The sequence below is a fragment of the Cherax quadricarinatus genome, chromosome 96, assembly GCF_038502225.1.
Source record: "Cherax quadricarinatus isolate ZL_2023a chromosome 96, ASM3850222v1, whole genome shotgun sequence".
Classification (NCBI taxonomy): Eukaryota; Metazoa; Arthropoda; class Malacostraca; order Decapoda; family Parastacidae; genus Cherax; species Cherax quadricarinatus.
Window position 1 is genome coordinate 7,807,436 of NC_091387.1, and position 12,992 is coordinate 7,820,427.

At 41.0% G+C, this 12,992-nt stretch overlaps 1 protein-coding gene across 3 annotated transcripts in view; it reads left to right on the forward strand.

Moving 5' to 3' along the window:
• The window catches only part of LOC128701699 (uncharacterized), a 139,875-nt gene that overhangs the window by 35,367 nt on the left and 91,516 nt on the right, over positions 1 to 12,992 (forward strand). The gene's annotated exons all lie outside the window — the stretch shown is intronic.

Here is a 12,992-nt window from a genome sequence, read left to right on the forward strand (position 1 = left end):
ATCCCTCAACCCACAACTACTGCCTTCTGGTGCATCCCTCAACCCACAACTACTGCCTTCTGGCACAACCCTCAACCCACAACTACTGCCTTCTGGTACAACCCTCAACCCACAACTACTGCCTTCTGGTACAACCCTCAACCCACAACTACTGCCTTCTGGTACAACCCTCAACCCACAACTACTGTCTTCTGGTACAACCCTCAACCCACAACTACTGCCTTCTGGTACAACCCTCAACCCACAACTACTGTCTTCTGGTACAACCCTCAACCCCCACCTACTGCCTTCTGGTACAACCCTCAACCCACAACTACTGTCTTCTGGTACAACCCTCAACCCACAACTACAACGACCTGCGTTCGATTTCGGATCAGGTTAGACGTATAACCACGGCTCCTCACACCTGCTACACACTTTCACCCAGCAGTAAGTAGGTGCTAAGTAGGTGCTAAGATACTAGCACACTGTCGTAGGTGCAAAACTACTGAGGGTTACTAACATACCTTTGATATCACCTCAGGTACAATAAGACCTCACGAATATAGAAACAAGGATTTAACTGATGTGAGATGTAGACGTCTACGGGTGTCGACCATGCAAGAAATGTCTAAAAAATCATTAGTGATGTCAACAAGAAACTGACTTTATTGGTGTCGAAACAAAATTTCTTTAATTTGATGTGTATATGTTAGATTAAGTTAGACCAAACAGGTTGGCTATCAAATTCTAAATCAAAATGTGTCTGTGTAGTATACAAATTATGTGTAGTATACATTGTAATATATATATATATATATATATATATATATATATATATATATATATATATATATATATATATATATATATATATATATATATATATATATATGTTGCGAATAAGAATTTTTTTTAAGAACTTCAGAATGTGACCTGTTACCATTCATTTCTTATGCAACAAGATTTTTGGATCCGAGTTATTTAAAGTTTTAGAGTCTAGGGGAAATAATTTCAACCTGGAAACTCCATAGAATATTCAAATTTATTAAAGTATTTAAATATAATACTTTATCTTCTCTTTGTAGTTAATGTAACTTAATACTTTGTACAATAAATTTACCATATACATTTAGCTCAAAATCATGGAAATGTCACATTTATAAGGAAGTTTAATTGTTCTTCTTGTAATTCGGTCTTCAATAACATTTACGTCTTTGTCTTAACAAGACTGTAAACTCAAAATACAAAAGGTACAAGATTTAACAAGACCTTTGAATCTGGCCGTAAAGTATCTATGGATTACTGAACTGACCAAGAATATAAATATCAAAAGAGTCTTTCAAAGTAATGAGGAACAAAGTGAGTCAGCTCTAGAATCCAATTCTCAAAACCATTCAACTGTACACCGTAAGAGCCAATATACGATCAGTTGTCAGAGCTAGAGCTGGGAGCAGACTGACTACTTGCCAGTCTGTTGACATGTCGTCAGGTTGGATCAGCTGAGCCACGTCAGCCAGCCGGACATAAACAATTGAACAATTCACCGGATGGTTCCGAGACTTAAACTCTACTCTATATACACAAGAAATCCTACCTAACAATAATAATAAAATAATAGTGATAATAACAAAATAGTGATAATACCATGGTATTTTTCATATATTAAGAGATAATAATATAACGCCGAAAGTCTCTATTTTAGCTATAAACGGGGACTTTCGTGCTATAATATTAAGTGATAAACATATTCTCTTACAATAGTTAAATAACACAGGATGACCAATTTCGAAGATATAACAGTAGTGATGATTTCTACAGAGTGGCTCCCACAGTATGGCTCCTCCTGAAAAGGCCTTTTACAGAGTGGCTCCCACAGTATGGCTCCTCCTGAAAAAGCCTTCTACAGAGTTGCTTCTACAGAGGGGCTCATTCCTGAGTGGCTCCCTTTTCACACCTATATGCTAATGACCTTGACCTCTTCCTCAAGACCACCTCACCCTCGAGACCACCTCACCCTCCAGACCACCTCACCCTCAACCCCCCCACCCATGCCCCCACCCACTACCCCCCACCTGCCCCTCCGCACCACCCGCCCTCGCGCCGACCCACCCACCCAGCACCTGCCCGCACCCCTCGTGCCCGCCCATGACCCTACCCACGACCCCACCCACGACCCTCCACCCACGACCCCACCCACGACCCTCCACCCACGACCCTCCACCCACGACCCCACCCACGACCCTCTACCCATGAGCCCCACCCACGACCCCCACCCACGACCCCCACCCATGACCCCCCCACCCACGACCCCCACTCATGACCCCACCCACGACCCCCCACCCATGACCCCACCCACGACCCCCACCCACAACCCCCACCCACGACCCCCACCCACGAACCCCACCCACAACCCCCACCCACGACCCCCACCCATGACCCCACCCATGACCCCACCCACGACCCCCCACCCATGACCCCACCCATGACCCCCACCCATGACCCCACCCATGACCCCACCCACGACCCCCACCCACGACCCCCATCCATGACCCCACCCATGACCCCACCCATGACCCCACCCACGACCCCCACCCATGATCCCACCCACGACCCCACACCCATGACCCCCACCCACGACCCCCACCCATGACCCCACCCATGACCCCACCCATGACCCCACCCACGACCCCCACCCATGACCCCACCCATGACCACCCACGACCCCCACCCATGACCCCACCCATGACCCCACCCATGACCCCACCCATGACCCCACCCACGACCCCCACCCACGACCCCCCACCCACGACCCCCCACCCATGACCCCCACCCATGACCCCACCCACGACCCCTCACCCATGACCCCCCCACGACCCCCCACATGACCCCACCCATGACCCCCACCCACGACCCCTCACCCATGACCCCACCCACGACCCCCCCCATGACCCCACCCATGACCCCCACCCATGACCCCACCCATGACCCCACTCATGACCCCACTCATGACCCCACCCACGACCCCCACCCACGACCCCCACCCACGACCCCCACCCATGACCCCACCCATGACCCCCACCCATGACCCCACCCATGACCCCCACCCAGTGGCTCCTCCTGAAAGGTTTTCTACAGAGTGGTTCCTACCTCTGAGCGGACGCCTTTCGAGCACTGCACGCCCGCCCGAGCGCCAGCCCGTCCGCACCGACCTGCGACCTTGACCTCACCCTCGACCACCTCACCCTCTAAACCATATATTTCTCCTCCACTTCCTTGGAATTCCCCTATGGGGGTTCGAATTTCTTGTGCTCTCCTCGGATCAAATTTTTGAGGTTCCCCATCTCCCCACTTTCACCCCCATCCCAATTTTTTTCGAATTTCATTTTCTTGTGCTCTCCTCGGATCAATTTTTTGAGGTTCCCCGTCCCACTTTCACCCCCATCCCAATTTTTTTCGAATTTCATTTTCTTATGATCTCCTCGGATCAAGACTCACGAAATCGTAATGACACGATTGCAAACAAACCATACCCCAGCTGGGATTGAACCCGTGGTCAGAGAGTCTCAAAACTCCAGCCCGTCGCGTTAGCCACTAGACTCTCTGACCGCGGGTTCAATCCCAGCCGTGGTATGGTTTGTTTGCAATCGTGTCATTACGATTTCATGAGTCATGTTGACAGCATTGAGGGGACATGAGCTAGAGTTCGTCACGGCCACGCTAGCTGGAGATTCGTCTGTAAAAACTTGCATTTGTGGTCACAGTGGTGGCCTGTGCTAACCTTCCTATGGTGTAGAAATATACCTAGTTGGACGAATCTTATTGTGGCTAGCTGGTCTAGTGGCTAACACGACGGGCTGGAGTTTTGAGACACTCTGACGGGTTCAATCCCAGGCAATCGTGTCATTACGATTTTGAGTCTTGATCCGAGGAGATCATAAGAAAATGAAATTCGAAAAAAATTGGGATGGGGGTGAAAGTGAACTCAAAAAATTGATCCGAGGAGAGCACAAGAAAATGAAATTCGAAAAAAATTGGGATGGGGGTGAAAGTGGGGAGATGGGGAACCTCAAAAATTTGATCCGAGGAGAGCACAAGAAATTCGAACCCCCATAGGGGAATTCCAAGGAAGTGGAGGAGAAATATATGGTTTAGAGGGTGAGGTGGTCGAGGGTTCAATCCCGGCCGGGGTATGGTTTGTTTCCTCGGATCAAGTTTTTTTGGATTCCCCCCTCTGGGGGTAAGCATTCATAATGGACTCCCACTTGCATCCCAATTTTTTTTCTCGATAATACAAAGACTCCAATTCCTTGGATCAAGGTTTTCTCGATAATACAAAGACTCCAATTCCTTGGATCAAGGTTTTCTCGATAATACAAAGACTTCATCTCCTCGGATCAAGGTTTTCTCGATAATACAAAGACTCCATCTCCTCGGATCAAGTTTTTTTTCTCGATAATACCAAGACTCCATCTCCTTGGATCAAGTTTTTTTTCTCGATAATACCAAGACTCCATCTCCTTGGATCAAGGTTTTTTGGATTCCCCCCTCTGGGGGTAAGCATTGAACTCCTCCTATGGGGCATGGTGCTCTCTCTTACTACAGGTCTAAACAAGTGTGACGTCACTCCACCTGTGTTTACTCGGCGGTCAGTGACGTCACGTGATGACCTCACACACACAGGCTGAATCTTGTCCAGCAGACATTAACTTAAAATGCAGGATAACACTATTATACAACCAATACATTTCATATACAACATAGGGCAAACATTTTCACTCTTAACCCAGGATAACCCAAATAATTTCACATTTTTTTCGTTAATACCCACAACAATCCACAATTTCTTTACAAAATACAACACAAGTCTAGACATTTTTCTCGTTTTAACTATTTCATCTCAGGTCACTCCCCACGAAGTAACCTTCTCTCTCTCCTCCTCCCTACCCTCCCGAACCCTCACACTCCAACCAACACCTCACAATTTTCACTCATAACCCACAATTTTTCTCGTTTTAACTATTTCATCAGAAAGTCACCACAACACTTATAACCACTTTTCGATAAATTCACTAGTCACAATTTTACATATTACGAAGTTAATACGCACACACACCTCACTTTGAACACCTTCAAAACACTCTCATAAATCATTTGAATACTCACAAAAGTACCTTTGAACATTTCCAAACAACACTGAAACACTTCCAAAATATCATTTTGAGTACTCCCAAATACACCACTGAATACAGCCAAAACACCACCAAAATTACCATAAACTAAGATCAACATAACAGACTAACACCCATCTCAAATCCACTAAAATCACTGTAACCAAGATATTCACAAAATTCTATGACCACCTAGCCCACACACACACACACACACACACACACACACACACACACACACACACACACACACACACACACACACACACACACACACACACACACACACACACACACACACACACACACACTTTTCTCAATATCTCTTAAGAAATATTCTCTCATCCACAACCTTTATCATCTCACTACAGAACAACGCCAAGATTACTTCGAACACTCTCATAAATCATTTGTATACTCACATAAACACCTTTGAACATTTCCAAACAACACTGAAACATTTCCAAGACAACATTTTGAATACTCCCAAATAAGATTTATCATCTCTAATTTATCTACTCTTCCATATTTCATTAAATTACAACTCATCCCCCAAAACTCCTCCCTCAGTCTCCAGATTTTTACAACAGTATCACAAAAACTAACTCAGACACTTTACTTTGAACATCACCAAAAACACCATCAATTACCTTTGAATACTCCTAAAACATCATTCGAACACCCCTAAATCACCTCTGAATACTCCCAGTACACCTTCATAAATACTCTTGCACATCATTTGAACACCTTCAAAAACACCTTTGAATAGTCTCAAACACCATTTGAGTACTCCCAAATACACCACTGAATACTACTAAAACACTTTTTTCTCGTTTTAACTAATTTCAACAGAAAAAGTCACAACAACAACCCACAACTTATAACCACTTTTTCGGCATCACTAGTTCGACAACAATACCCACAACCCCAACACCCCACAACCCACATCACCCACAAAAACAACCCACTTATATCATCTTTTTTGGTATCTCTAGTTCGACTACATTACCCACAACCATCATCACTTACCAATTTATTCACAATTTATTCGATACAAAATTTCCCCTTCTTTTTACTGCATCTTAAATGTAACACACATTCCTCTTTACATTACTAAAATTCTAATAAAATCCTCTCCATACCCATGTCCTTGTATCCACATAAATTGATATTATACTCACAACAAGTAATCTCACTACCCAACTACTGCGACATGTTTCAACACTCTCCATTCTTTTCCAATATATCATAACTTTTCAAGTCTATAATTTCTTTTTAAAATATTCACACATTACCTTTATTTTCAGTAAAATCTCCCCATATTTCATTAAATTTCTAATACAACCCTCCCCATACCCCTCTCCATCTCACCCGCATTTCTTCACATCCACTCACCCATCTCCCAACACACCTCTCCATCTCACCCACATTTCTTCACATCCACTCACCCATCTCCCAACACACCTCTCCATCTCACCCACATTTCTTCACATCCACTCACCCATCTCCCAACACACCTCTTCATCTCACCTGCATTTCTTCACATCCACTCACCCATCTCCCAACACACCTCTTCATCTCACCCGCATTTCATCACATCCACTCACCGATCTCCCAACACACCTCTTCATCTCACCCGCATTTCTTCACATCCACTCACCCATCTCCCAACACACCTCTTCTGAACACACACAAAAATCACATTTCACATCCACAAATGCATCTCATCACCCATCTCAAATCCACTAAAATCACTGTAACCAAGATATTCACAAAACTCTATGACCACCTAACACACACACACACACACACACACCTCACTTTACTTTGAACACCTTCAAAACACTCTCATACATCATTTGAGACCACCTTTTCTCAATATCTCTTAAGAAATATTCTCTCATCCACAACCTTTATCATCTCACTACAGAACAACCCCAAGATTACTTCGAACACTCTCATAAATCATTTGAATACTCACATAAACACCTTTGAACATTTCCAAACAACACTGAAGCACTTCCAAAATGTCATTTTGATTACTCCCAAATAAGATTTATCATTTCTAATTTATCTACACTTACACTTTTCATTAACTGAAATTACAACACATCCACCATACTACTCCCTCAGCCTCCAGACTTTACAACATTAACACAAAAACTAACTCAGACACTTATGACATGAGACGTTTTACCAAAACTAACACAAACACATATCTGTTATATCTCCAATATCTAAGATCACCACAATCAAGACGTTTACCAAATTCTATAACCCCATCACTAAGATCACACATTTTTTGTACACATTCTCTTAAAACATCATCGTAACAAAGATCACTAAAACTATCAATACTTTTACTAAGATCACATAACATTTTGTTTTCTCTAACTCACCCACCAATTTACATTCTCATTCACACTTACACATTTCATTAACCGAAATTACATCTCATCCACCAAACTCCTCCCTCATTCTCCAGACTTTACAACATTAACACAAATAAAACTAACTCATACACTTATGACATGAGACATTACCATAACTAACACACTGACTAACTTTGAACCAACTCTAAACATCACCAAAACACCGCTGATCATCTTCAAAAAATACTCTGCACATTTGAACACCTTCCAAAACACCATCAAACACCTCCGAATACTCCCAAAACACTACTGATTACTACCAAATCACCACTGAATACTACCAAAACACCATCAAAATCACCAGAAACTAAGTTTAACATCACCATCTAACACCCTTTTTATAGAAATCCCCTCAAATCACTATAACCAAGAACTCCCTCCCCATGGGCGCATAAAAAAAAGCATGAACACAAACCTAATACACAAAGACTCAAGAAATCGTAATGACACGATTGCAAACAAACCATACTCTATGACCGCGGGTTCAATCCCGGCCGGGGGTATGGTTTCTAATACACAAACACCTACTACATGATCACCATCAACTTAAAACATATCTTGTACACACATAAATCTAAGACAACAACCATCAACAAACGCTCATATTCACTTACCTCAAAAACCACTAATACCACAGAAAACACTCATTTCTTATAGACATTCACACAAAAAATCATATTTGACAATATCTAAGCGCACTCACCTCACTACCACCAACACACGATGTCACACCTACAGGACCGGCGAGGTCACCTCCAGTGATGTCACACTCCCATTGTGTTACTTGGTGGTCACATCACACCCAACCCACCTTGTTTCAACCTGTTGTACCCACAATATCTAAGAACACTATGATAAATTAGACACATGTGCAACTCTTGGGTATCTTTATTGGGTATCAATAAAGATACCCAAGAGTTGCACATGTGTCTAATTTATCAACATGTCGGTTCTCTGAACCATTCATCTACAAAGAACACTATAACCAAGACGATTACTAGATTTTATGACCCCACAAATAAGGTCACAGAAAACACTCATTTCTTATAAACATTCACACAAAAATCACGATCACCAATTCCATATCATGTTTACCATCATCTATCAACACTCATCACCAAGATCACCAAAAATCTAAGATCATTCATCTCAAAACTACTATGATCACTGAAAACACTTATTTTTATAAACATTCGCACAAAAATAAGACATACACAAAAATACCACGACACTTCCACCAACATCTATAACGTAACATGACCACTATAACATATCTTCACCACCAAAAATAAAAATAATACACAGACACCCACAACTTATACATTTCAGTCGCAAATTTAAGACATGTGACATACACACCAAATCTAAGACATTCACCTCCAACTAAGACATACACATCATAACTAAGACATACACATCATAACTAAGACATACACATCATAACTAAGACATACACATCATAACTAAGACATACACATCATAACTAAGACATACACATCATAACTAAGACATACACATCATAACTAAGACATACACATCATAACTAAGCCCTACACTGAATATTCGTACCACATTCATCATTTCTCATCTATGTTACATATCACATTTCTCACCCTCATCATCCCTAAAACATCCTTTGTTATTCATCCGTATATCACCAAGACATGTTTTAGCCCCGCGACCATCACGACGTAGGAGCCAGAGCAAACATCACCACTCCAACACCACCTACTACACTCTGGCTCCTACGTCGTGATGGTCGCGGGGCTAAAACATGTCTTGGTGATATACGGATGAATAACAAAGGATGTTTTAGGGATGATGAGGGTGAGAAATGTGATATGTAACATAGATGAGAAATGATGAATGTGGTACGAATATTCAGTTTGAGAAAAAAATATGTAAAATAATTTTGTGTTTTGATGATTATAACATAAATTTGTTGGGTAAATTGTATTAATATTTTAGTTTATGAATAGTTAACATGAAGTTAGTAAAGTGATTGTGTATTAGTTGGAGGTGAGTGACTTAGTTCTGGTAATGTCTCATCACATGCTAAATTTTTTGTGCTTATGTCTTATATTTATTGTCAATATGTCAATAGTAGGTTTTGGTGTATGTCTTAGTTATGATGTGTATGTCTTAGTTATGATGTGTATGTCTTAGTTATGATGTGTATGTCTTAGTTATGATGTGTATGTCTTAGTTATGATGTGTATGTCTTAGTTATGATGTGTATGTCTTAGTTATGATGTGTATGTCTTAGTTATGATGTGTATGTCTTAGTTATGATGTGTATGTCTTAGTTATGATGTGTATGTCTTAGTTATGATGTGTATGCCTTAGTTATGATGTGTATGTCTTAGTTATGATGTGTATGTCTTAGTTATGATGTGTATGTCTTAGTTATGATGTGTATGTCTTAGTTATGATGTGTATGTCTTAGTTATGATGTGTATGTCTTAGTTATGATGTGTATGTCTTAGTTATGATGTGTATGTCTTAGTTATGATGTGTATGTCTTAGTTATGATGTGTATGTCTTAGTTATGATGTGTATGTCTTAGTTATGATGTGTATGTCTTAGTTATGATGTGTATGTCTTAGTTATGATGTGTATGTCTTAATTATGATGTGTATGTCTTAGTTATGATGTGTATGTCTTAGTTATGATGTGTATGTCTTAGTTATGATGTGTATGTCTTAGTTATGATGTGTATGTCTTAGTTGGAGGTGAATGTCTTAGATTTGGTGTGTATGTCACATGTCTTAAATTTGCGACTGAAATGTATAAGTTGTGGGTGTCTGTGTATTATTTTTATTTTTGGTGGTGAAGATATGTTACAGTGGTCATGTTATGTTATAGATGTTGGTGGAAGTGTCGTGGTATTTTTGTGTATGTCTTATTTTTGTGCGAATGTTTTAAAAAATAAGTGTTTTCAGTGATCATAGTAGTTTTGAGATGCATGATCTTAGATTTTTGGTGATCTTGGTGATGAGTGTTGATAGATGATGGTAAACATGATATGGAATTGGTGATCGTGATTTTTGTGTGTATGTTTATAAGAAAAATGAACGATTTCTGTGACCTTATTTGTGGGGTCATAAAATCTGGTAATCGTCTTGGTTATAGTGTTCTTTGTAGATGAATGGTTCAGAGAACCGACATGTTGATAAATTAGACACATGTGCAACTCTTGGGTATCTTTATTGATACCCAATAAAGATACCCAAGAGTTGCACATGTGTCTAATTTATCATAGTGTTCTTAGATATTGTGGGTACAACAGGTTGAAACAAGGTGGGTTGGGTGTGATGTGACCACCAAGTAACACAATGGGAGTGTGACATCACTGGAGGTGACCTCGTCGGTCCTGTGAGGTGTGACATCGTGTGTTGGTGGTAGTGAGGTGAGTGCGCTTAGATATTGTCAAATATGATTTTTTGTGTGAATGTCTATAAGAAATGAGTGTTTTCTGTGGTATTAGTGGTTTTTGAGGTAAGTGAATATGAGCGTTTGTTGATGGTGGTTGTCTTAGATTTATGTGTGTACAAGATATGTTTCAGTTGATGGTGATCATGTAGTAGGTGTTTGTGTATTTTTTTGTTTTTATTCGCCGGTATTCTCCCGGCCCGGGTCTTTTCCAAGTAGTGGTGACCCGGCCTTGGCTCCCTATCTGGGGAGTGTCTCGAGACTAAAGTCTCCCATGGGAGGAGGTACAGTACCTCCTCATCTTTGGGACCAAGTGTTCCCAGGCCTAGCCACATTCCCCGCCCTCACGGGGCTCGTAGGGAGAAGCTAGGCCTCTGGTCTGCCATCTGCCCCGCCTCAAAGGGGCTCGTGGGGATGGCAGTCTTATGAGCTGCAGATGATAGCAAGCTCAGGCTTTGTGTATTAGGTTTGTGTTCATGCTTTTTTTTATGCGCCCATGGGGAGGGAGTTCTTGGTTATAGTGATTTGAGGGGATTTCTATAAAAAGGATGTTAGATGGTGATGTTAAACTTAGTTTCTGGTGATTTTGATGGTGTTTTGGTAGTATTCAGTGGTGACTTGTTAGTAATCAGTAGTGTTTTGGGAGTGTTCGGAGGTGTTTGATGGTGTTTTTGAAGGTGTTCAAATGACATGCAGAGTATTTTTTGAAGATGATCAGTGGTGTTTTGGTGATGTTTAGAGTTGGTTCAAAGTTAGTCAGTGTGTTATGGTAATGTCTCATGTCATAAGTGTATGAGTTAGTTTTTTTTGTGTTAATGTTGTAAAGTCTGGAGAATGAGGGAGGAGTTTGGTGGATGAGATGTAATTTCTGTTAATGAAATGTGTAAGTGTGAATGAGAATGTAAATTGGTGGGTGAGTTAGAGAAGACAAAATGTTATGTGATCTTAGTAAAAGTATAGATAGTTTTAGTGATCTTCATTATGATGATGTTTTAAGAGAATGTGTACAAAAAAATGTGTGATCTTAGTGGTGGGGTTATAGAATTTGGTAAACGTCTTGATTGTGGTGATCTTAGATATTGGAGATATAACAGATATGTGTTTGTGTTAGTTTTGGTAAAATGTCTCATGTCACAAGTGTCTGAGTTAGTTTTTGTGTTAATGTTGTAAAGTCTGGAGACTGAGGGAGTAGTATGGTGGATGTGTTGTAATTTCAGTTAATGAAATGTGTAAGTGTAGATAAATTAGAGATGATAAATCTTATTTGGGAGTAATCAAAATGATATTTTGGAAGTGCTTCAGTGTTGTTTGGAAATGTTCAAAGGTGTTTATGTGAGTATTCAAATGATTTATGAGAGTGTTCGAAGTAATCTTGAGGTTGTTCTGTAGTGAGATGATAAAGGTTGTGGATGAGAGATATTGAGAAAAGGTGGTCTCAAATGATGTATGAGAGTGTTTTGAAGGTGTTCAAAGTAAAGTGAGGTGTGTGTGTGTGTGTGTGTGTGTGTGTGTGTGTGTGTGTGTGTGTGTGTGTGTGTGTGTGTGTGTGTGTGTGTGTGTTAGGTGGTCATAGAGTTTTGTGAATATCTTGGTTACAGTGATTTTAGTGGATTTGAGATGGATGATGAGATGCATTTGTGGATGTGAAATGTGATTTTTGTGTGTGTTCAGAAGAGGTGTGTTGGGAGATGGGTGAGTGGATGTGAAGAAATGTGGGTGAGATGGAGAGGTGTGTTGGGAGATGGGTGAGTGGATGTAAAGAAATGTGGGTGAGATGGAGAGGTGTGTTGGGAGATGGGTGAGTGGATGTGAAGAAATGTGGGTGAGATGGAGAGGTGTGTTGGGAGATGGGTGAGTGGATGTGAAGAAATGTGGGTGAGATGGAGAGGGGTATGGGGAGGGTTGTATTAGAAATTTAATGAAATATGGGGAGATTTTACTGAAAATAAAGGTAACATGTGAATATTTTAAAAAGAAA